The sequence below is a fragment of the Wolffia australiana genome, chromosome 8, assembly GCF_029677425.1.
Source record: "Wolffia australiana isolate 7733 chromosome 8, ASM2967742v1".
NCBI lineage: Eukaryota > Viridiplantae > Streptophyta > Magnoliopsida > Alismatales > Araceae > Wolffia > Wolffia australiana.
The window spans coordinates 2,144,065-2,171,105 of NC_135842.1; the positions used below are offsets into that span (position 1 = coordinate 2,144,065).

A 27,041-nucleotide genomic window follows, 5' to 3' on the forward strand; every position below is an offset into this window, starting at 1 on the left:
ACTCTCATGTAATTTACGTGTTTAATATCACTCAAATAAAAATAAATCATGGTTGTGAAGGGTTTAAATAATCTATTACACCCTCGGACGAAGTGTAATTTTGTTTTTGTATTTGATGGCATTTTATTAATTTTTTCTGACATTAATTTTATAATTTTAAATGCTAAAAACAGAAATTACCTGCTCCGCGATCACTGGGCGACTGCGGCGGTGGCGTTGGTAGAGTGGCGGCAGAGCAGACGCCGCGGTGGTGAAGCGACGTTGGAGCATCAACACAACGGTGGCAGAGCGGTGGTGGGATTATATATTCTTTTAATCAATGAATATAATTTTATTGTTTCTTTTTCGTTTTTATATGGCGGGTTCGACCTTGTTCGATCCAGTTTCGACCAGTTCAAACTGGTTGACCTCTTTGGACTTACCAAAAATCAAGTAAGTGCTCACTGTTGATACCTCCGTGCCGGTGGGTGCAGCTGTGGCAGCGCGTGACCGGCGGGCAAGTGTGCTCGCTAAGACGCCTGGTGCTGCCGTGCAGTGCACACCAATGGACAAGGACAGCGAAGATAGAAATAATTTGAGTTTGAAAGGTTCAAAGTGAAAATTTTAATGAAAAGTTTCTAGGGACGAAGTGGAGAGAGCAGCAGAGTCTAGAGAGCAATAGAGATGGATTTAGAGAGAGAACGAAACGGTTTTAGGGAGAGAAAAGGTCCAAATGAGGAGATAGAGAGATAAAATGAAGAAGAGGGTAGAAGGAGTTTGAGATGGAATTTGAAAGTGCAAATGAAGGAGATTTTTCTATGAAATTGGGGAGGATGAACTTGGCCTATGGATGAAGTCTAGGTACAGAAAGGGTGGATTCTAGAGAGAGAAAGTATGGAAAATGAGTGTTTAGAGGAGAAAGTGTTGTATTGAAGGGACGATGGCTAGATAATCAAGGAAAAATGTAGACCTAAGATCTTAAAAACCTCAGTGGAAGTTTACTGAGCCCTCAATGCTTCCTCTCAAGTCTGAGTCCTTAGATTTTTCCAGGATAAGGCATTTCTCAATGCATTCAATAGATGTGGCTAAGAGAAAACTTCAATAACCTTACATTAAGCATGTAGAACAACCTGGATTCTGAAATATGCCTTATCTTGCTAGCCAGCCACTTGCTAGAGCACCTCCAGAACGAGGGGAAATGAAGGAGAAAACAGCATATTTATACATTGGAACAAATACTAAAATACCACTTTGGGCATGTTCTATGCTCTTTTCTTGCCCTTTGCCTCTTTTTATCCATTGATTTAGAGCTTCCCGTAGTAATCTTTAGCTTCTTTCTTTGTAAGTCTTTTGAAGCCCAATGGGCATGCCAGGTTGTGGCCCGCTTCCTCAGACCTCTCTTTTGTAGGCCCACAGCACCTTTTCCACCTTTCTTGCCCCTATTGAGAATTACTCAACTCACAAAAAATTTCCAACTCTTTAAGAATTACCATCTTCTCATTCATACAAATTCTGCACATGTGAAACTATAGAATACGCATCAGCAATACATTTATTGACTTCAAAGAAGTCAAGGAGTTTAGTAAAAATAACCATAATGTGCAAAAATTAGAATTTACAGCTATTGCACAAATATTTAGTTCATTCAAGTGATAAAATGATAAGTTAATAATACCAAAAATCCTAAACGTATGGAAATATACACGGTTTATCATGTTATTAGCATGCAAGAGCGGTGACATCTCGATATAATTTTTAAATATCTTATGCAGCGCATATATATTATATAGTTATAATCCTTTCAAATAACCCTTGTGAGACTAATGCGTAATCCTTTTTTCCTAGAACATGTGGTGCGATCTGGACATTCCGTCTAGATCGTATGGTGAGAAAGGCCACCGCTATTTCTCCTCATCCAATTACTTTTCTGTGCAATATGGCTGCCTAAGGACGCTTTGAGTCAGATTGTACAGCAGAGGATCACCCGCCAACATTTTCACCCTACTCATTTTTGATTGCCCATATGGCTCAATTTGGGCAGTTCTGTCCATATTGAATTGCTGAGAGAATATTGACATATGATATATGTGCATAGTGAGATCCATAGGCACATGTCCATCCTCCCAGTAGCTTTGGAGTATGGAGTTTGTGGCTGTTATCCCCTCTAAAACTTGTCATTGATTTCTTAAAGAGATCATATCTGTGCTTGCCAAACCTTTTTGGTGTAATAATTAGACCTTAATCACCTTTGCTCTCTATATTTCGACCTACGACTTGTCCTCAATTTACTCGTAATTATCAGATCTTAGACTTGTTGCAAAGCTAGTCCAGTTTCTTCCTAAATACATGATTCATATATCTCAGCCAACCTCATTTATTCATCTAATTTTCTGAATTACCTCAGAATGTTTGACATTGTTATGCCCCATTCCTTGTGGATTCGAACTCCACACGCCACTACACTTTGTTTTTAAGCATAAGCTCAGAGCGTTCTACTTGATTTTACTCACGTGTAATTTTGTGTTTTCAATTAACATAAAAGACGCTTGCCACTACACTTTATGCTATTTAAACTGTGCTTCTAGCTTTGTTTTTAAGTTTTTCAGCCCTTGAGTCAGAGCGTTTGGTGTGCTTGTGGGGTGCTTCTGATTGATGGTCCGACAACAATAATAGACACATGTGATAAAGTGATTTTAGTACTAAAATATACACATTTTAGAATTACTTTATTATTTTTATATCTATTTTTCTATAAATTTCCTTCCATATATTTGTTCTTAAAAATCTTCAACATGACCATTTGTTCTCCTAAAATCCTAAATAGTGCTTTAAGACTAGAGTTTATCTCATGTCGAAAAATGTTTTGGAATTATTAGTCCAGTAAACTTTAAGTGAAAAACAAGAAGAACAAAAAAAAAGTATTCTAGTGGCTAGTTGAATTAAGAAACACGCCAGTAGTCCAGCGAGTCACCAGCCAGCGAGTTCATGACACTGACTTTAGCCAGTAGCCATCGAGCACGGCCACACAAGGAGCCCACTGAAAACACCCTAAATTTGGTGTTTAATTCAATTTATTAGCATAAGTTTCTTCATCTAAAGAGTTTAAAATAGACTTGTTATCATATATTTACATGTTAATTATTATTCCAAGTGAATTCTGATTTTATTCTAATTTCATGTTTATTTAAGAATTTTATGGAACTTATTTAACCTTGGAATAACTCTGCTTAAATGGAAATGCAGGTTTAAAAAATAATTTTAATGTCAATTGACGTTGGATGAATTACTGAACATTCTAGATTTTTTCAGAATTTTATTGAATTTGTGTGGAATTGTTTCGAGGAAGAAATGAATTTTTAAGTAGAAAAGGATATAATCATAAGCAATTTGGGAGTTTAAAGTAATTTCTAAAGTCAGAGGGACTCTTTTTAAATTGTGGTTACAAATTCGCTTAAAAGCTCAGACTCACAAGTTGAATAAAAATAATTGCGGGGTCTTGTCGAATTAATCTCAATTTTTCTATGGTTTTTCTTAGGGAAATATGGAGGAGAGAGAAACATATGGTGATAATCTCAAACTTAGGGGTGTTAATTCATCGTTGGTAATTGAGATTATTCAATAAAAGTTATATTTAATGGTGCTTACTTAAGAATATTTAGTTAGTGATGAGTATGGACCGTGTCCCCATGGAACACTGATTAAGGAATTAAGTTCTTATTATAGCGATGATCCATGGGAAAAGAGATGAAAAGTAAAGTAGAGTATGTGAGCAAGGGATCTCGAGCAAAAGGATATAAGTTATATGCTCATTTATTTAGTAAAGAAAAGAGTAAGCGAACATGAATTATGCGAAGCGGCATGGGCATGAGTTAGGTAATCTGGAGGACACGATGGTGGACGAGTGTGTGAAGGATGGTAGTGAAATAAAGTAAAATGGACAGGATAGGGAGACGAGGTACGAGGATACAAGAAAGTAAAATGTAAGTGAAAAGAATACGATAAAGCCTAATTACGCTAACTATGATATCGAAAATAAACAACGTAAGCGAAGACGCTACCTTAGATCCTTACGTTTTTCCAGGATCAGGGCAATTTATGAGGGCTAGTAAGCTCACCCTCTTCTCCAATGCTTCTGCCCACACACCCAGGACACCAAGAACACACTTGATGGATCTCAAAACTCACTATCTTTCAATCAGCCCACACAGGTAGAAAGCAAGTTCAAGATGAATTTTACAGTGATCCAGGCCTCTATTTATACATCACGAGATATGGATGAAAGGAGGAGAAGAAGACGAAGCAGGGCTGAACATTTCAGCTCAATCTGAGTTGTAGATCAAACGTTATGGCTGTTTGAAGTTCAGCCAATCCTACGCCTTGATTCTTTCCTTCTCCTCCCCAGCGTCCTCATCGTGCACTTCCGTTAAGAAGTCAAAGCGCTTGAAATTCTGTGCATTTTGTATTCCGTGAATGCGCTTTTTGGAGTCCAATGTACCTAAAAATGATAAACAGAAAGAGTGAAATAATAAATAAAAAGAAAGAAAGACTCTTCTCGAGGATGACCTGGCGGCACGCCAGTGCGCAAAAACCCTCTTTCTCATTTTTTCTTTCTTTGTTTAAAATAAGTGGACACGAGCGCACCACATCGCCGTGCCATTTCAAAGAAAAAGAAATAAAAAGTATGTTTTGTCCTTTGTGCCTTGGTCCATGTCATTTAATGCAAAAATGTGTGGTCCAAAAAACCTGTCAGTCATAAGTGCAATCATCGGTTCGCAAATTTGCGAAGCAATGATTGGCTGGGTAATGATTGGCTGATGCCTATCGTTAACTTAGCTAATGAGTGGCTGGCCCCAATCTTCTGCAAGGACTAGGATTTGTCGCCTTCTGAAAGTTCTAGAAAAATCATATTCTGTCTCAAAAATTATATTCTTTGAAAATCGTAAGAAAATTTCCACGAAAGACACAAAAATGTAGAAAAGTCAGAATTCATTCTAAAAATAGATGAAATCATTTTTAGCTTGATTACACGCAAATATGAGTGATCCAATGCAAATAGACATCTAAATATAATCATATTAGCATACTTAATATGAAAGTTATTAGAGGGCCTATCTCCTATAATTGTTTGGTGGCGTCAGTTTTTAGTGGCCACGCGATAAAATCTCGATGGTTCAAAAAGAATCCAGACTTAAATGCAATCGGTAGAGGCATCTTTTGGCGCTAAGTGCACCGCCGTGGTCTGCATACAAAGATGCACGCACATGAGATGACGTTGCAACACCAGATAGGTTGCCTCCGGTAAAAGCACAGGTAAGTGCAAATTGATACGTATTTTATTTTTTTATTTCCTCGGGCACACGCAGCGAGACAGAACCGCCAAAATGCAGTTAAAATTTTCCAGCCCATCAGGAAGCGACACAACATTGCGTGTAATTCAAAATTTAATTAAAAAATGATATATTGATCCAATGGCTAAGATAGGTCAATATTTATTTATTAATTGCTCTTAATCCTGGAGTAGTTTTGAGTTCACAATTTATGGGTTTGCTCATATTGGCCTCTTCTCTCTATCTCTATGTTTGGATCATTCAGATCAAGGCTAGATCGAGCGAAAGAATCATTACTTGTTGGGAGTAAAACGGCAGTGTTTACCATTTAACCTAAATACAAAGATAGAAATTCAAATGGAGGATGTCATTATGGAAGGGGCTGTTTCACATGTGCAAGACAGATAAGAGAACCAGCCCAGATCAACTATATTTGCTTCTTTGTATTTATTTTTTAAATTTTTCGTAATTTAGATTATTTTCTAATGAATCTCTTGATTGGTGTTCTTAATATTAGCATGATACTCGAAATCGCTTGGCTTGAGCTGCATGCACAAGTCCTTACACTGAAGTACCAAATAGGATTGATTGTTGAATTGAACTAACTATTCCACTTGCACATTTAAAAACAAAGAAATCATCAAAGAAAAAAAAGACTTTGACTCCTGGGAAAGATTAGGTAAGTTAATGAGAAGTGGCAAGTTAGTTTGGATAACCAGTTCCCCAAAACAAATTGACATTGAATTGACATTGAAGTGACTACTTTGATCCCTTTTATTGGATCTAAGAAGTCAATTTAGAGATCCTTACCTCTTCTATTCTTCCCGCTCCTCTACCCTCCTTTCCAAATTCTTCGTCTAATTATAGTGATTTGATCTTCATTGAAGATTAAATTAGCCCTAATTAGGGTCAAATTATTCATTTTAGATCACTAATTGAATTACCCTACTAGCTTCCCTTGGACGATACCTACTCTTACCTTTATACGTCTTAAGTTAGGGTTTTATAAATTGTATTGCATAAGCTGAAATCAACAACGATAAGGGTTTAGAATTGGATAATTCACCCCTTATTTTTGTCTTCTCACCCAATCGCTGGCACACTAAGCGCATAGAGAGGCCCACACACTAGGGATGCATAGAGGCCCAACAACAGGCACACAAAGGTCTTGTTGAGAAGTTTGCGTCGGCATGCGAGAGATGATGGATAGGCTGGTGGGAAGAATGTTCCTGGTTGCAACAGGGGACGGTCTCGCTTAAATTTCTACAGGTTAAGTACCAGGTGCTTTGAAACAAGAGCGCATTTCTCTTTCCGTCTCTACCCTCTTTTCACTCTATCTCTTTCTCTCACCGATACCCTCTTATCTCTACTGATCATTTGCTCACTCTCTCTCTAGACCAACACCGACATTTTGTCTCAACCCTGTCGTTTTCTCTCTCTTACATCAGACTCCTCACTGTCGTGACTATTTTGTCCACCATGTGTTTCAATCTATCTCTCTATCTCTCCGTATCAATATCACGTTCTCTGGCAAGTGACAAACAGATATCTTTTGCTCTCTCTACCTTCCCTGATCTTTCCTTGTCTATCTCGCCTCGACCCACGTATCTATCTCTTTATCTTCCTCTTCCTCTCACTGTTTGTCTCTCTCCTCTCTCTAACTATCAACCTATCCATCTATATTTCTTCTCTTTCTCTCTCTCTATTTATCTATTTCTGTATCGATCTATATGTCTCTCTCTCTCCATCCTCCGGTATCTATTTGTCGTGACTATTAATCCTTCTATATCTCTTTCTATCTTTCCTCGTCGAATTTTCTTTCCTAGATTATAGCTTATCCATTTATCTACAACACCGCTGCTCCATATCGTTTCCTAGGAGCTACTTCCTGACTATTGGTATTCTCTGAATTTGGAATCTGATCATTTATTGGAGAAATATCAAAGGTCTCGACCTATTTCTCTAAAAGTAAATGGTTTTGATAATACCATCGAACTGGAAGTTATCAACTCTCTCTACCTTCCTGATCTTTCCTTGTCTATCTCGCCTCGACCCACGTATCTATCTCTTTATCTTCCTCTTCCTCTCACTGTTTCTCTCTCTCTCTCTCTAACTATCAACCTATCCATCTATATTTCTTTCTCTTTCTCTCTCTCTATTTATCTATTTCTGTATCGATCTATATGTCTCTCTCTCTCCATCCTCCGGTATCTATTTGTCGTGACTATTAATCCTTCTATATCTCTTTCTATCTTTCCTCGTCGAATTTTCTTTCCTAGATTATTGCTTATCCATTTATCTTCATCACGCTGCTCCATATCGTTTCCTAGGAGCTACTTCCTGACTATTGGTATTCTCTGAATTTGGAATCTGATCATTTATTGGAGAAATATCAAAGGTCTCGACCTATTTCTCTAAAAGTAAATGGTTTTGATAATACCATCGAACTGGAAGTTATCAACTCTCTCTACCTTCCCTGATCTTTCCTTGTCTATCTCGCCTCGACCCACGTATCTATCTCTTTATCTTCCTCTTCCTCTCACTGTTTCTCTCTCTCTCCCTCTCTCTAACTATCAACCTATCCATCTATATTTCTTTCTCTTTCTCTCTCTCTATTTATCTATTTCTGTATCGATCTATATGTCTCTCTCTCTCCATCCTCCGGTATCTATTTGTCGTGACTATTAATCCTTCTATATCTCTTTCTATCTTTCCTCGTCGAATTTTCTTTCCTAGATTATAGCTTATCCATTTATCTACAACACCGCTGCTCCATATCGTTTCCTAGGAGCTACTTCCTGACTATTGGTATTCTCTGAATTTGGAATCTGATCATTTATTGGAGAAATATCAAAGGTCTCGACCTATTTCTCTAAAAGTAAATGGTTTTGATAATACCATCGAACTGGAAGTTATCAACTCTCTCTACCTTCCCTGATCTTTCCTTGTCTATCTCGCCTCGACCCACGTATCTATCTCTTTATCTTCCTCTTCCTCTCACTGTTTCTCTCTCTCCCTCTCTCTAACTATCAACCTATCCATCTATATTTCTTTCTCTTTCTCTCTCTCTATTTATCTATTTCTGTATCGATCTATATGTCTCTCTCTCTCCATCCTCCGGTATCTATTTGTCGTGACTATTAATCCTTCTATATCTCTTTCTATCTTTCCTCGTCGAATTTTCTTTCCTAGATTATAGCTTATCCATTTATCTACAACACCGCTGCTCCATATCGTTTCCTAGAGCTACTTCCTGACTATTGGTATTCTCTGAATTTGGAATCTGATCATTTATTGGAGAAATATCAAAGGTCTCGACCTATTTCTCTAAAAGTAAATGGTTTTGATAATACCATCGAACTGGAAGTTATCAACTCTCTCTACCTTCCCTGATCTTTCCTTGTCTATCTCGCCTCGACCCACGTATCTATCTCTTTATCTTCCTCTTCCTCTCACTGTTTCTCTCTCTCTCCCTCTCTCTAACTATCAACCTATCCATCTATATTTCTTTCTCTTTCTCTCTCTCTATTTATCTATTTCTGTATCGATCTATATGTCTCTCTCTCCATCCTCCGGTATCTATTTGTCGTGACTATTAATCCTTCTATATCTCTTTCTATCTTTCCTCGTCGAATTTTCTTTCCTAGATTATAGCTTATCCATTTATCTACAACACCGCTGCTCCATATCGTTTCCTAGGAGCTACTTCCTGACTATTGGTATTCTCTGAATTTGGAATCTGATCATTTATTGGAGAAATATCAAAGGTCTCGACCTATTTCTCTAAAAGTAAATGGTTTTGATAATACCATCGAACTGGAAGTTATCAACTCTCTCTACCTTCCCTGATCTTTCCTTGTCTATCTCGCCTCGACCCACGTATCTATCTCTTTATCTTCCTCTTCCTCTCACTGTTTCTCTCTCTCTCCTCTCTAACTATCAACCTATCCATCTATATTTCTTTCTCTTTCTCTCTGTCTATTTATCTATTTCTGTATCGATCTATATGTCTCTCTCTCCATCCTCCGGTATCTATTTGTCGTGACTATTAATCCTTCTATATCTCTTTCTATCTTTCCTCGTCGAATTTTCTTTCCTAGATTATAGCTTATCCATTTATCTACAACACCGCTGCTCCATATCGTTTCCTAGGAGCTACTTCCTGACTATTGGTATTCTCTGAATTTGGAATCTGATCATTTATTGGAGAAATATCAAAGGTCTCGACCTATTTCTCTAAAGTAAATGGTTTTGATAATACCATCGAACTGGAAGTTATCAACTCTGTCTAATGCAATGCACCAAGTCTAGCCGTACGATCCGGATCTTCAACCGTCACTTTCTCTCGGACTACGTCTCTTTTTTTGTCACGAAGGAGAGACTCACTTTGGATATCTATACAGATAGAGTAACATGCGAGCTGGAATATTTGCTCCTGATTTGGACATGGAGATTAGTTTGTGGATTAAAGAAAGGGATAGAGAGAGAGAGGAAAAGAAGGAGATAGAAGGGAGAGAAAGGTAGGGGGAGGGAGATAGAGGGGGGGAGAGGGGAAGAGAGAGAGAGAGGAAAAGGAGACAGAAGGGGAGAGAGATAGAAGGGGGGAGAGGGGGAGAGAGAGGGGAAGAGAAGGAGAGAGAGGGGGGCAGAGGAGAGAGGGAGAGATGGTGAGAGGGAGTGAGGAGAGAGAGAGAAAACCGCTTCAACGCTGGCTCCGGCGGCGGTCCACATCAGCAACAAGCCAGCCCATGTTCCTGGTGGGCCCAACCAAGAAAGACAATCTTATGATCTCCCAACTAGAGAAAACCGCTAAAGTATTTGCATAGGACCCACCGCCCAGGCTCCCTTCTCCTTTATAAAACCAACTGACCTCCTCCACAGCCCATCATCAACTTCTCTCTTCAGCTCTTTATCTCTACAGCTCTTTATCTCTACAGCTCTTCTTCTTCTCTCTACAGCTCTTCTTCTCTCTTACAGCTCTACATCTCGCTCTCTAACTCAGGAAAGAAGAAGGCAGAAACAAGCCAGGTTTTCTCTCTACACATCCAGCCATGGCACCAGCGGCGGGCTTCGTACTCGGCGTTCTCCTCTTCGCGACGGTTCTCCGGTCGAGCGCCGCCCAGGGCGGCTGGCAGAACGCCCACGCCACCTTCTACGGCGGCGGCGACGCCTCCGGCACAATGGGTACGTATTTCCCCTCTCCTTGGAGAGATAGATAACGAGATGCGCATGAGAAGAGAGATGGACAGATCGCCAGTTTCTGTGAGGGATCGATCCTTTTCTCTCTCTCAGCTTCGGTTGCCAGAGACAGATAGGCAAGTAAATAAAGAGATGATAAAAAATTGGGTAGCTAGATGGAGAGACATCGGTACCCAATAAACATAACGAGGGAGTGACTGAGTGGCAGAGAGGAAGAGAGATAGATGGACGGAGAGAAAAAACAAAGAGAAGAGATGAATCTCCCGCATCGCTTCTCTAGAAAATCGCGACCCAAAAAGAGTTCTCGAGTTTTAGAGTTCTAGAAAAGTAAATAAATGTAGAGAACTGTAACGAGAGATAGCGAGCTGTACAGAGTTGTAAAAAGAGATAGAGGGAGAGCAATGGAGGGACGTAGAGAAATATAAAGGGAGAGAGTACTAGAGACTGATATATGTAGAGAGTTGTAGAGAGAGAGACAGGTGCAGAGATTTGTAAAGAGAGAGTGAGGGGTGTAAAGACAGAGATAGACACAGAGGAAGAAAACTGAACTAAAAATTGGATAATGATGCAGGTGGGGCATGCGGATACGGAAACCTATACAGCCAGGGTTATGGGACGAACACGGCGGCGCTAAGCACGGCGCTGTTCAACAACGGGCTGAGCTGCGGATCCTGCTACACGATCAAGTGCGCCGGCGACCCAAAATGGTGCTTACCCGGAACCATCACCGTCACGGCCACCAACTTCTGCCCGCCCAACCCTTCCATCCCCAGCGACAACGGCGGCTGGTGCAACCCCCCGCGCGAGCACTTCGACTTAGCCCAGCCCGCCTTCCTCAAAATCGCCCAGTACCGCGCCGGCATCGTCCCCGTCGCCTACCAGCGCGTCCCCTGCGTGAAGTCCGGCGGAATCCGCTTCACCGTCAACGACCACAGCTTCTTCAACCTCGTTCTCGTCACCAACGTCGGAGGCGCTGGCGACGTCGTCGCCGTTGCCTTGAAGACTCCCACCTCCGACTGGCAGGCCCTCTCGCAACTGGGGCCAGAACTGGCAAAGCAACGCCAACCCCGGGAGCCAGAGCCTCTCCTTCAAGGTCACCACCAGCGACGGAAGGACGGTCGTCAGCTACGACGTCGCCCCTCGCGGCTGGTCCTTTGGCCAGACCTTCGAGGGCAACCAGTTCTAGCCGGTTCGGGCTGCGGCGCCACGTCTGGAGCCCGCCTGCATACACTTTAAACTGTTTTACCGATTTGTATTATTCATGGAATGGGTGCCTCGGCTGGCCCTGCTGCCATTGGCAGGGCCCAAGCTGAAGGGGTGATCTTTAGTAGAAGAAAGTGAAAGAAAAGAAATTGCGTCAGCAGAAAACATCGTATCTATTGAATAAACAAATGTCGTTCCAAATTTAAATGCCCTTCCAAATTTAAATGCCCTTCTATCGACAATTCAAAGTATGCAGAAGACCAAGGAAACCTAGTGGAAAACATATAAGTAGACATAGAATGGGAAAACCCTCAAAACCTAAACGGCCTACTCTCATGTAATTTACGTGTTTAATATCACTCAAATAAAAATAAATCATGGTTGTGAAGGGTTTAAATAATCTATTACACCCCTAGGACGAAGTGTAATTTTGTTTTTTGTATTTGATGGCATTTTATTAATTTTTTTCTGACATTAATTTTATAATTTTAAATGCTAAAAACAGAAATTACCTGCTCGCGATCACTGGGGCGACTGCGGCGTGGCGTTGGTAGAGTGGCGCAGAGCAGAGACGCGCGGTGGTGAAGCGACGTTGGAGCATCAACACAACGGTGGCAGAGCGGTGGTGGGATTATATATTCTTTTAATCAATGAATATAATTTTATTGTTTCTTTTCGGTTTTTATATGGCGGGTTCGACCTTGTTCGATCCAGTTTCGACCAGTTCAAACTGGTTGACCTCTTTTGACTTACCAAAAATCAAGTAAGTGCTCACTGTTGATACCTCCGTGCCCGGTGGGTGCAGCTGTGGCGCGCGTGACCGGCGGGCAAGTGTGCTTCATGAAGACGCTGCTGCCGTGCAGTGCACACCAATGGACAAGGACAGCGAAGATAGAAATAATTTGAGTTTGAAAGGTTCAAAAGTGAAAATTTTAATGAAAAGTTTCTAGGGACGAAGTGGAGAGAGCAGCAGAGTCTAGAGAGCAATAGAGATGGATTTAGAGAGAGAACGAAATGGTTTTAGGAGAGAAAAGGTCCAAATGAGGAGATAGAGAGATAAAATGAAGAAGAGGGTAGAAGGAGTTTGAGATGGAATTTGAAAGTGCAAATGAAGGAGATTTTTCTATGAAATTGGGGAGGATGAACTTGGCCTATGGATGAAGTCTAGGTACAGAAAGGGTGGATTCTAGAGAGAGAAAGTATGAAAAATGAGTGTTTAGAGGAGAAAGTGTTGTTTTAAAGGGACGATGGATAGATAATCATGGGAAAATGTAGACCTAAGTTCTTAAAAACCTCAGTGGAAGTTTACTGAGCCCTCAATGCTTCCTCTCAAGTCTGAGTCCTTAGATTTTTCCAGGATAAGGCATTTCTCAATGCATTCAATAGATGTGGCTAAGAGAAAACTTCAATAACCTTACATTAAGCATGTAGAACAACCTGGATTCTGAAATATGCCTTATCTTGCTAGCCAGCCACTTGCTAGAGCACCTCCAGAACGAGGGAAATGAAGGAGAAAACAGCATATTTATACATTGGAACAAATACTAAAATACCACTTTGGGCATGTTCTATGCTCTTTTCTTGCCCTTTTGCCTCTTTTTATCCATTGATTTAGAGCTTCCCGTAGTAATCTTTAGCTTCTTTCTTTGTAAGTCTTTTGAAGCCCAATGGGCATGCCAGGTTGTGGCCCGTTTCCTCAGACCTCTCTTTTGTAGGCCCACAGCACCTTTTGCACCTTTCTTGCCCCTATTGAGAATTACTCAACTCTCAAAAAATTTCCAACTCTTTAAGAATTACCATCTTCTCATTCATACAAATTCTGCACATGTGAAACTATAGAATACGCATCAGCAATACAATTTATTGACTTCAAAGAAGTCAAGGAGTTTAGTAAAAAATAACCATAATGTGCAAAAATTAGAATTTACAGCTATTGCACAAATATTTAGTTCATTCAAGTGATAAAATGATAAGTTAATAATACCAAAAATCCTAAACGTATGGAAATATACACGGGTTTATCATGTTATTAGCATGCAAGAGCGGTGACATCTCGATATAATTTTTTAAATATCTTATGCAGCGCACATATATTATATAGTTATAATCCTTTCAAATAACCCTTGTGAGACTAATGCGTAATCCTTTTTTTCCTAGAACATGTGGTGCGATCTGGACATTCCGTCTAGATCGTATGGTGAGAAAGGCCACCCGCTATTTCTCCCTCATCCAATTACTTTTTCTGTGCAATATGGCTGCCTAAGGACGCTTTGAGTCAGATTGTACAGCAGAGGATCACCACCCAACATTTTCACCCTACTCATTTTGATTGCCCATATGGCTCAATTTGGGCAGTTCTGTCCATATTGAATTGCTGAGAGAATATTGACATATGATATATGTGCATAGTGAGATCCATAGGCACATGTCCATCCTCCCAGTAGCTTTGGAGTATGGAGTTTGGCGGGCTGTTATCCCCTCTAAAACTTGTCATTGATTTCTTAAAGAGATCATATCTGTGCTTGCCAAACCTTTTTGGTGTAATAATTAGACCTTAATCACCTTTGCTCTCTCTATATTTCTACCTACGACTTGTCCTCAATTTACTCGTAATTATCAGATCTTAGACTTGTTGCAAAGCTAGTCCAGTTTCTTCCTAAATACATGATTCATATATCTCAGCCAACCTCATTTATTCATCTAATTTTCTGAATTACCTCAGAATGTTTGACATTGTTATGCCCCATTCCTTGTGGATTCGAACTCCACACGCCACTACACTTTGTTTTTAAGCATAAGTTCAGAGCGTTCTACTTGATTTTACTCACGTGTAATTTTGTGTTTTCAATTAACATAAAAGACGCTTGCCACTACACTTTATGCTATTTAAACTGTGCTTCTAGCTTTGTTTTTAAGTTTTTCAGCCCTTGAGTCAGAGCGTTTGGTGTGCTTGTGGGGTGCTTCTGATTGATGGTCCGACAACAATAATAGACACATGTGATAAAGTGATTTTTAGTACTAAAAATACACATTTTAGAATTACTTTATTATTTTTATATCTATTTTTCTATAAATTTCCTTCCATATATTTGTTCTTAAAAATCTTCAACATGACCATTTGTTCTCCCTAAAATCCTAAATAGTGCTTTAAGACTAGAGTTTATCTCATGTCGAAAAATGTTTTGGAATTATTAGTCCAGTAAACTTTAAGTGAAAAACAAGAAGAACAAAAAAAAAGTATTCTAGTGGCTAGTTGAATTAAGAAACACGCCAGTAGTCCAGCGAGTCACCAGCCAGCGAGTTCATGACACTGACTTTAGCCAGTAGCCATCGAGCACGGCCACACAAGGAGCCCACTGAAAACACCCTAAATTTGGTGTTTAATTCAATTTATTAGCATAAGTTTCTTCATCTAAAGAGTTTAAAATAGACTTGTTATCATATATTTACATGTTAATTATTATTCCAAGTGAATTCTGATTTTATTCTAATTTCATGTTTATTTAAGAATTTTATGGAACTTATTTAACCTTGGAATAACTCTGCTTAAATGGAAATGCAGGTTTAAAAAATAATTTTAATGTCAATTGACGTTGGATGAATTACTGAACATTCTAGATTTTTTCAGAATTTTATTGAATTTGTGTGGAATTGTTTAGGAAGAAATGAATTTTAAGAAAAGGATATAATCATAAGCAATTTGGGAGTTTAAAGTAATTTCTAAAGTCAGAGGGACTCTTTTTAAATTGTGGTTACAAATTCGCGCTTAAAAAGCTCACTTTCATGCGGTTGAATAAAAATAATTGCGGGTCTTGTCAATTAATCTCAATTTTTCTATGGTTTTTCTTAGGAAATATGGAGGAGAGAGAAACATATGGTGATAATCTCAAACTTAGGGTGTTAATTCATCGTTGGTAATTGAGATTATTCAATAAAAGTTATATTTAATGGTGCTTACTTAAGAATATTTAGTTAGTGATGAGTATGGACCGTGTCCCCATGGAACACTGATTAAGGAATTAAGTTCTTATTATAGCGATGATCCATGGAAAAGAGATGAAAAGGAAAGTAGAGTATGTGAGCAAGGGATCTCGAGCAAAAGGATATAAGTTATATGCTCATTTATTTAGTAAAGAAAAGAGTAGCGAACATGAATTATGCGAAGCGCATGGGCATGAGTTAGGTAATCTGGAGGACACGATGGTGGACGAGTGTGTGAAGGATGGTAGTGAAATAAAGTAAAATGGACAGGATAGGGAGACGAGTGCGAGGATACAAGAAAGTAAAATGTAAGTGAAAAGAATACGATAAAGCCTAATTACGCTAACTATGATATCGGAAAATAAACAACGTAAGGCGAAGACGCTACCTTAGATCCTTACGTTTTCCAGGATCAGGGCAATTTATGAGGCTAGTAAGCTCACCCTCTTCTCCAATGCTTCTGCCCACACACCCAGGACACCAAGAACACACTTGATGGATCTCAAAACTCACTATCTTTCAATCAGCCCACACAGGTAGAAAGCAAGTTCAAGATGAATTTTACAGTGATCCAGGCCTCTATTTATACATCACGAGATATGGATGAAAGGAGGAGAAGAAGACGAAGCAGGGCTGAACATTTCAGCTCAATCTGAGTTGTAGATCAAACGTTATGGCTGTTTGAAGTTCAGCCAATCCTACGCCTTGATTCTTTCCTTCTCTCCCAGCGTCCTCATCGTGCACTTCCGTTAAGAAGTCAAAGCGCTTGAAATTCTGTGCATTTTGTATTCCGTGAATGCGCTTTTTGGAGTCCAATGTACCTAAAAATGATAAACAGAAAGAGTGAAATAATAAATAAAAAAAGAAAGAAAGACTCTTTCTCGAGGATGACCTGGCACGTCAGGCGCGCAAAACCCTCTTTCTCATTTTTTCTTTCTTTTGTTTAAATAAGTGGACACGAGCGCACCACATCGCTCGTGCCATTTCAAAGAAAAAGAAATAAAAAGTATGTTTTGTCCTTTGTGCCTTGGTCACATGTCATTTAATGCAAAAAATGTGTGGTCCAAAAAAAACCTGTCAGTCATAAGTGCAATCATCGGTTCGCAAATTGCGAAGCAATGATTGGCTGGGTAATGATTGGCTGATGCCTATCGTTAACTTAGCTAATGAGTGGCTGGCCCCAATCTTCTGCAAGGACTAGGATTTGTCGCCTTCTGAAAGTTCTAGAAAATCATATTCTGTCTCAAAAATTATATTCTTTGAAAATCGCTCGTAAGAAAATTTCCACGAAAGACACAAAAATGTAGAAAAGTCAGGAATTCATTCTAAAAATAGATGAAATCATTTTTTAGCTTGATTACACGCAAATATGAGTGATCCAATGCAAATAGACATCTAAATATAATCATATTAGCATACTTAATATGAAAGTTATTAGAGGGGCCTATCTCCTATTATTGTTTGGTGGCGTCAGTTTTTTAGTGGGCCCACGCGATAAAATCTCGATGGTTCAAAAGAATCGCGACTTAAATGCAATCGGTAGAGGCATCTTTTGAGGCGCTAAGTGCACCGCCGTGGTCTGCATACAAAGATGCACGCACATGAGATGACGTTGCAACACCAGATAGGTTGCCTCTCCGGTAAAAGCGCACAGGTAAGTGCAAATTGATACGTATTTTATTTATTTTTTATTTCCTCGGGGCACACGGCGCAGCGAGACAGAACCGGCCAAAATGCAGTTAAAATTTTCCAGCCCATCAGGAAGCGACACAACATTGCGTGTAATTCAAAATTTAATTAAAAAATGATATATTGATCCAATGGCTAAGATAGGTCAATATTTATTTATTAATTGCTCTTAATCCTGGAGTAGTTTTGAGTTCACAATTTATGGGTTTGCTCATATTGGCCTCTTCTCTCTATCTCTATGTTTGGATCATTCAGATCAAGGCTAGATCGAGCGAAAGAATCATTACTTGTTGGGAGTAAAACGGCAGTGTTTACCATTTAACCTAAATACAAAGATAGAAATTCAAATGGAGGATGTCATTATGGAAGGGGCTGTTTCACATGTGCAAGACAGATAAGAGAACCAGCCCAGATCAACTATATTTGCTTCTTTGTATTTATTTTTTAAATTTTTTTCGTAATTTAGATTATTTTCTAATGAATCTCTTGATTGGTGTTCTTAATATTAGCATGATACTAAATCGCTTGGCTTGAGCTGCATGCACAAGTCCTTACACTGAAGTACCAAATAGGATTGATTGTTGAATTGAACTAACTATTCCACTTGCACATTTAAAAACAAAGAAATCATCAAAGAAAAAGACTTTGACTCCTGGGAAAGATTAGGTAAGTTAATGAGAAGTGGCAAGTTAGTTTGGATAACCAGTTCCCCAAAACAAATTGACATTGAATTGACATTGAAGTGACTACTTTGATCCCTTTTATTGGATCTAAGAAGTCAATTTAGAGATCCTTACCTCTTCTATTCTTCCCGTCTCCTCTACCCTCCTTTCCAAATTCTTCGTCTAATTATAGTGATTTGATCTTCATTGAAGATTAAATTAGCCCTAATTAGGTCAAATTATTCATTTTAGATCACTAATTGAATTACCCTACTAGCTTCCTTGGACGATACCTACTCTTACCTTTATACGTCTTAAGTTAGGGTTTTATAAATTGTATTGCATAAGCTGAAATCAACAACGATAAGGGTTTAGAATTGATAATTCACCCTTATTTTTGTCTTCTCACCCAATCGCTGGCACACTAAGCGCATAGAGAGGCCCACACACTAGGGATGCATAGAGGCCCAACAACAGGCACACAAAGGTCTTGTTGAGAAGTTTGCGTCGGCATGCGAGAGATGATGGATAGGCTGGTGGGAAGAATGTTCCTGGTTGCAACAGGGGACGGTCTCGCTTAAATTTCTACAGGTTAAGTACCAGGTGCTTTGAAACAAGAGCGCATTTCTCTTTCCGTCTCTACCCTCTTTTCACTCTATCTCTTTCTCTCACCGATACCCTCTTATCTCTACTGATCATTTGCTCACTCTCTCTAGACCAACACCGACATTTTGTCTCAACCCTGTCGTTTTCTCTCTTACATCAGACTCCTCACTGTCGTGACTATTTTGTCCACCATGTGTTTCAATCTATCTCTATCTCTCCGTATCAATATCACGTTCTCTGGCAAGTGACAAACAGTTATCTTTTGCTCTCTCTACCTTCCCTGATCTTTCCTTGTTTATCTCGCCTCGACCCCCGTATCTATCTCTTTATCTTCCTCTTCCTCTCACTGTTTCTCTCTCGCTCTCTCTCTCTAACTATCAACCTATCCATCTATATTTCTTTCTCTTTCTCTCTCTCTATTTATCTATTTCTGTATCGATCTATATGTCTCTCTCTCTCCATCCTCCGGTATCTATTTGTCGTGACTATTAATCCTTCTATATCTCTTTCTATCTTTCCTCGTCGAATTTTCTTTCCTAGATTATAGCTTATCCATTTATCTACAACACCGCTGCTCCATATCGTTTCCTAGAGCTACTTCCTGACTATTGGTATTCTCTGAATTTGGAATCTGATCATTTATTGGAGAAATATCAAAGGTCTCGACCTATTTCTCTAAAAGTAAATGGTTTTGATAATACCATCGAACTGGAAGTTATCAACTCTCTACCTTCCTGATCTTTCCTTGTCTATCTCGCCTCGACCTAATGTATCTATCTCTTTATCTTCCTCCTCTCACTGTTTCTCTCTCTCTCCCTCTCTCTAACTATCAACCTATCCATCTATATTTCTTTCTCTTTCTCTCTCTCTATTTATCTATTTCTGTATCGATCTATATGTCTCTCTCTCTCCATCCTCCGGTATCTATTTGTCGTGACTATTAATCCTTCTATATCTCTTTCTATCTTTCCTCGTCGAATTTTCTTTCCTAGATTATAGCTTATCCATTTATCTACAACACCGCTGCTCCATATCGTTTCCTAGGAGCTACTTCCTGACTATTGGTATTCTCTGAATTTGGAATCTGATCATTTATTGAGAAATATCAAAGGTCTCGACCTATTTCTCTAAAAGTAAATGGTTTTGATAATACCATCGAACTGGAAGTTATCAACTCTCTCTACCTTCCTGATCTTTCCTTGTCTATCTCGCCTCGACCCACGTATCTATCTCTTTATCTTCCTCTTCCTCTGTTTCTCTCTCTCTCTCCTCTCTCTAACTATCAACCTATCCATCTATATTTCTTTCTCTTTCTCTCTCTCTATTTATCTATTTCTGTATCGATCTATATGTCTCTCTCTCTCCATCCTCCGGTATCTATTTGTCGTGACTATTAATCCTTCTATATCTCTTTCTATCTTTCCTCGTCGAATTTTCTTTCCTAGATTATAGCTTATCCATTTATCTACAACACCGCTGCTCCATATCGTTTCCTAGGAGCTACTTCCTGACTATTGGTATTCTCTGAATTTGGAATCTGATCATTTATTGGAGAAATATCAAAGGTCTCGACCTATTTCTCTAAAAGTAAATGGTTTTGATAATACCATCGAACTGGAAGTTATCAACTCTGTCTAATGCAATGCACCAAGTCTAGCCGTACGATCCGGATCTTCAACCGTCACTTTCTCTCGGACTACGTCTCTTTTTTTGTCACGAAGGAGAGACTCACTTTGGATATCTATACAGATAGAGTAACATGCGAGCTGGAATATTTGCTCCTGATTTGGACATGGAGATTAGTTTTGTGGATTAACGAAAGGGGATAGAGAGAGAGAGGAAAAGAAGGAGATAGAAGGGAGAGAAAGGTCGGGGGAGGGAGATAGAGGGGGGGAGAGGGGAAGAGAGAGAGAGAGGAAAAGGAGACAGAAGGGGCGAGAGATAGAAGGGGGAGAGGGGAGAGAGGGGAAGAGAAGGAGAGAGGGGGCAGAGGAGAGAGGGAGAGATGGTGAGAGGGAGGAGGAGAGAGAAAACCGCTTCAACGCTGGCTCCGGCGGCGGTCCACATCAGCAACAAGCCAGCCCATGTTCCTGGTGGGCCCAACCAAGAAAGACAATCTTATGATCTCCCAACTAGAGAAAACCGCTAAAGTATTTGCATAGGACCCACCGCCCAGGCTCCCTTCTCCTTTATAAAACCAACCGACCTCCTCCACAGCCCATCATCAACTTCTCTCTTCAGCTCTTTATCTCTACAGCTCTTTATCTCTCTACAGCTCTTCTCTCTACAGCTCTTCTTCTCTCTTACAGCTCTACATCTCGCTCTCTAACTCAGGAAAGAAGAAGGCAGAAACAAGCCAGGTTTTCTCTACACATCCAGCCGTGGCACCAGCGGCGGGCTTCGTACTCGGCGTTCTCCTCTTCGCGACGGTTCTCCGGTCGAGCGCCGCCCAGGGCGGCTGGCAGAACGCCCACGCCACCGTCTCCGGCGGCGGCGACGCCTCCGGCACAATGGGTACGTATTTCCTCCTTGGAGAGATAGATAACGAGATGCGCATGAGAAGAGAGATGGACAGATCGCCAGTTTCTGTGAGGATCGATCCTTTCTCTCTCTCAGCTTCGGCTGCCAGAGACAGATAGGCAAGTAAATAAAGAGATGATAAAAATTGGGTAGCTAGATGGAGAGACATCGGTACCCAATAAACATAACGAGGAGTGACTGAGTGGCAGAGAGGAAGAGAGATAGATGGACGGAGAGAAAAACAAAGAGAAGAGATGAATCTCCTGCATCGCTTCTCTAGAAAATCATGACCCAAAAAGAGTTCTCGAGTTTTAGAGTTCTAGAAAAGTAAATAAATGTAGAGAACTGTAACGAGAGATAGCGAGCTGTACAGAGTTGTAAAAAGAGATAGAGGGAGAGCAATGGAGGGACGTAGAGAAATATAAAGGGAGAGAGTACTAGAGACTGATATGTGTAGAGAGTTGTAGAGGAGAGATAGGTGCAGAGATTTGTAAAGAGAGAGTGAGGGGTGTAAAGACAGAGATAGACACAGAGGAAGAAAACTGAACTAAAAATTGGATAATGATGCAGGTGGGGCATGCGGATACGGAAACCTATACAGCCAGGGTTATGGGACGAACACGGCGGCGCTAAGCACGGCGCTGTTCAACAACGGGCTGAGCTGCGGATCCTGCTACACGATCAGTGCGCCGGCGACCCAAAATGGTGCTTACCCGGAACCATCACCGTCACGGCCACCAACTTCTGCCCGCCCAACCCTTCCATCCCCAGCGACAACGGCGGCTGGTGCAACCCCGCGCGAGCACTTCGACTTAGCCCAGCCCGCCTTCCTCAAAATCGCCCAGTACCGCGCCGGCATCGTCCCCGTCGCCTACCAGCGCGTCCCCTGCGTGAAGTCCGGCGGAATCCGCTTCACCGTCAACGACCACAGCTTCTTCAACCTCGTTCTCGTCACCAACGTCGGAGGCGCTGGCGACGTCGTCGCCGTTGCCTTGAAGACTCCCACCTCCGACTGGCAGGCCCTCTCGCAACTGGGGCCAGAACTGGCAAAGCAACGCCAACCTCGGTAGCCAGAGCCTCTCCTTCAAGGTCACCACCAGCGACGGAAGGACGGTCGTCAGCTACGACGTCGCCCCTCGCGGCTGGTCCTTTGGCCAGACCTTCGAGGGCAACCAGTTCTAGCCGGTTCGGGCTGCGGCGCCACGTCTGGAGCCCGCCTGCATACACTTTAAACTGTTTTACCGATTTGTATTATTCATGGAATGGGTGCCTCGGCTGGCCCTGCTGCCATGGGCAGGGCCCAAGCTGAAGGGGTGATCTTTAGTGGTAGAAGAAAGTGAAAGAAAAGAAATTGCGTCAGCAGAAAACATCGTATCTATTGAATAAACAAATATCCTTCCAAATTTAAATGCCCTTCCAAATTTAAATGCCCTTCTATCAACAATTCAAAGTATGCAGAATACCAAAGAAACCTAGTGGAAAACATATAATTAAACATAGAATGGTAAAAAACCCTCAAAACCTAAACGGCCTACTCTCATGTAATTTACGTGTTTAACATCAATCAAATAAAAATAAATCATGGTTGTGAAGGGATTAAATACTCTATTAACACCCTAGGACGAAGTGTAATTTTGTTTTTTGTATTTGATGGCATTTTATTAATTTTTTTCTGACATTAATTTTATAATTTTAAATGCAAAAAAACAGAAATTACCTGCCCGCGATCACTGGGCGATCACGTGTGGCGTTGGTAGAGTGGCGGCAGAGCAGAGACGCCGGTGGTGAAGCGGCGTTGGAGCATCAACACAACGGTGGCAGAGCGGTGGTGGGATTATATATTCTTTTAATCAATGAATATAATTTTATTGTTTTTTTTCGTTTTTATATGGCGGGTTCGACCTTGTTCGATCCAGTTTCGACCAGTTCAAACTGGTTGACCTCTTTGGACTTACCAAAAATCAAGTAAGTGCTCACTGTTGATACCTCCGTGCCCGGTGGTGCAGCTGTGGCGAGCGCCGTGACCGGCGGGCAAGTGTGCTCGCTAGCAAGACGCTGCTGCCGTGCAGTGCACACCAATGGACAAGGACAGCGAAGATAGAAATAATTTGAGTTTGAAAGGTTCAAAAGTGAAAATTTTAATGAAAAGTTTCTAGGACGAAGTGGAGAGAGCAGCAGAGTCTAGAGAGCAATAGAGATGGATTTAGAGAGAGAACAAACGGTTTTAGGAGAGAAAAGGTCCAAATGAGGAGATAGAGAGATAAAATGAAGAAGAGGGTAGAAGGAGTTTGAGATGGAATTTGAAAGTGCAAATGAAGGAGATTTTTCTATGAAATTGGGAGGATGAACTTGGCCTATGGATGAAGTCTAGGTACAGAAAGGGTGGATTCTAGAGAGAGAAAGTATGGAAAATGAGTGTTTAGAGTGAGAAAGTGTTGTTTTAAAGGGACGATGGATAGATAATCATGGGAAAATGTAGACCTAAGTTCTTAAAAACCTCAGTGGAAGTTTACTGAGCCCTCAATGCTTCCTCTCAAGTCTGAGTCCTTAGATTTTTCCAGGATAAGGCATTTCTCAATGCATTCAATAGATGTGGCTAAGAGAAAACTTCAATAACCTTACATTAAGCATGTAGAACAACCTGGATTCTGAAATATGCCTTATCTTGCTAGCCAGCCACTTGCTAGAGCACCTCCAGAACGAGGGGAAATGAAGGAGAAAACAGCATATTTATACATTGGAACAAATACTAAAATACCACTTTGGGCATGTTCTATGCTCTTTTCTTGCCCTTTGCCTCTTTTTATCCATTGATTTAGAGCTTCCTGTAGTAATCTTTAGCTTCTTTCTTTGTAAGTCTTTGAAGCCCAATGGGCATGCCAGGTTGTGGCCCGCTTCTCAGACCTCTCTTTTGTAGGCCCACAGCACCTTTTGCACCTTTCTTGCCCCTATTGAGAATTACTCAACTCTCAAAAAATTTCCAACTCTTTAAGAATTACCATCTTCTCATTCATACAAATTCTGCACATGTGAAACTATAGAATACGCATCAGCAATACAATTTATTGACTTCAAAGAAGTCAAGGAGTTTAGTAAAAAATAACCATAATGTGCAAAAATTAGAATTTACAGCTATTGCACAAATATTTAGTTCATTCAAGTGATAAAATGATAAGTTAATAATACCAAAATCCTAAACGATGGAAATATACACGGGTTTATCATGTTATTAGCATGCAAGAGCGGTGACATCTCGATATAATTTTTTAAATATCTTATGCAGCGCACATATATTATATAGTTATAATCCTTTCAAATAACCCTTGTGAGACTAATGCGTAATCCTTTTTTTCCTAGAACATGTGGTGCGATCTGGACATTCCGTCTAGATCGTATGGTGAGAAAGGCCACCCGCTATTTCTCCTCATCCAATTACTTTTTCTGTGCAATATGGCTGCCTAAGGACGCTTTGAGTCAGATTGTACAGCAGAGGATCACCCGCCCAACATTTTCACCCTACTCATTTTTGATTGCCCATATGGCTCAATTTGGGCAGTTCTGTCCATATTGAATTGCTGAGAGAATATTGACATATGATATATGTGCATAGTGAGATCCATAGGCACATGTCCATCCTCCCAGTAGCTTTGGAGTATGGAGTTTGGCGGGCTGTTATCCTCTAAAACTTGTCATTGATTTCTTAAAGAGATCATATCTGTGCTTGCCAAACCTTTTTGGTGTAATAATTAGACCTTAATCACCTTTGCTCTCTCTATATTTCTACCTACGACTTGTCCTCAATTTACTCGTAATTATCAGATCTTAGACTTGTTGCAAAGCTAGTCCAGTTTCTTCCTAAATACATGATTCATATATCTCAGCCAACCTCATTTATTCATCTAATTTTCTGAATTACCTCAGAATGTTTGACATTGTTATGCCCCATTCCTTGTGGATTCGAACTCCACACGCCACTACACTTTGTTTTTAAGCATAAGTTCAGAGCGTTCTACTTGATTTTACTCACGTGTAATTTTGTGTTTTCAATTAACATAAAAGACGCTTGCCACTACACTTTATGCTATTTAAACTGTGCTTCTAGCTTTGTTTTTAAGTTTTTCAGCCCTTGAGTCAGAGCGTTTGGTGTGCTTGTGGGGTGCTTCTGATTGATGGTCCGACAACAATAATAGACACATGTGATAAAGTGATTTTTAGTACTAAAAATATACACATTTTAGAATTACTTTATTATTTTTATATCTATTTTTCTATAAATTTCCTTCCATATATTTGTTCTTAAAAATCTTCAACATGACCATTTGTTCTCCTAAAATCCTAAATAGTGCTTTTTAAGACTAGAGTTTATCTCATGTCTAAAAATGTTTTGGAATTATTAGTCCAGTAAACTTTAAGTGAAAAACAAGAAGAACAAAAAAAGTATTCTAGCGGCTAGTTGAATTAAGAAACACGCCAGTAGTCCAGAGTCACCAGCCAGAGTTCATGACACTGACTTTAGCCAGTAGCCATCGAGCACGGCCACACAAGGAGCCCACTGAAAACACCCTAAATTTGGTGTTTAATTCAATTTATTAGCATAAGTTTCTTCATCTAAAGAGTTTAAAATAGACTTGTTATCATATATTTACATGTTAATTATTATTCCAAGTGAATTCTGATTTTATTCTAATTTCATGTTTATTTAAGAATTTTATGGAACTTATTTAAGCTTGGAATAACTCTGCTTAAATGGAAATGCAGGTTTAAAAAATAATTTTAATGTCAATTGACGTTGGATGAATTACTGAACATTCAAGATTTTTCTAGAATTTTATTGAATTTGTGTGGAATTGTTTCGAGGAAGAAATGAATTTTAAGTAGAAAAGGATATAATCATAAGCAATTTGGGAGTTTAAAGTAATTTCTAAAGTGAGGGACTCTTTTTAAATTGTGGTTACAAATTGCGCTTAAAAGCTCAGACTACTCGTGACGGTTGAATAAAAATAATTATGGGTCTTGTTAATTAATCTCAATTTTTCTATGGTTTTCTTAGGGAAATATGGAGGAGAGAGAAACATATGGTGATAATCTCAAACTTAGGGTGTTAATTCATCGTTGGTAATTGAGATTATTCAATAAAACTTATATTTAATGGTGCTTACTTAAGAATATTTAGTTAGTGATGAGTATGGACCGTGTCCCCATGGAACACTGATTAAGGAATTAAGTTCTTATTATAGCGATGATCCATGGGAAAAGAGATGAAAAGGAAAGTAGAGTATGTGAGCAAGGGATCTCGAGTAAAAGGATATAAGTTATATGCTCATTTATTTAGTAAAGAAAAGAGTAGCGAACATGAATTATGCGGCGGCATGGGCATGAGTTAGGTAATCTGGAGGACACGATGGTGGACGAGTGTGTGAAGGATGGTAGTGAAATAAAGTAAAATGGACAGGATAGGGAGACGAGGTACGAGGATACAAGAAAGTAAAATGTAAGTGAAAAGAATACGATAAAGCCTAATTACGCTAACTATGATATCGGGAAAATAAACAACGTAAGGCGAAGACGCTTACCTTAGATCCTTACGTTTTCCAGGATCAGGCAATTTATGAGGGCTAGTAAGCTCACCCTCTTCTCCAATGCTTCTGCCCACACACCCAGGACACCAAGAACACACTTGATGGATCTCAAAACTCACTATCTTTCAATCAGCCCACACAGGTAGAAAGCAAGTTCAAGATGAATTTTACAGTGATCCAGGCCTCTATTTATACATCACGAGATATGGATGAAAGGAGGAGAAGAAGACGAAGCAGGGCTGAACATTTCAGCTCAATCTGAGTTGTAGATCAAACGTTATGGCTGTTTGAAGCAG

The 27,041-nt window shown here is 40.0% G+C and overlaps 2 pseudogenes; both read left to right on the forward strand.

Annotated features, from left to right (window-relative positions):
• Window positions 1–10,254: 10,254 nt before the first annotated feature.
• LOC144707082 (expansin-A10-like) lies at window positions 10,255–11,774 on the forward strand (annotated as a pseudogene).
• A 6,778-nt stretch (window positions 11,775–18,552) lies between these two features.
• LOC144706560 (expansin-A10 pseudogene) lies at window positions 18,553–22,431 on the forward strand (annotated as a pseudogene).
• The last annotated feature ends 4,610 nt before the right edge of the window (window positions 22,432–27,041 follow it).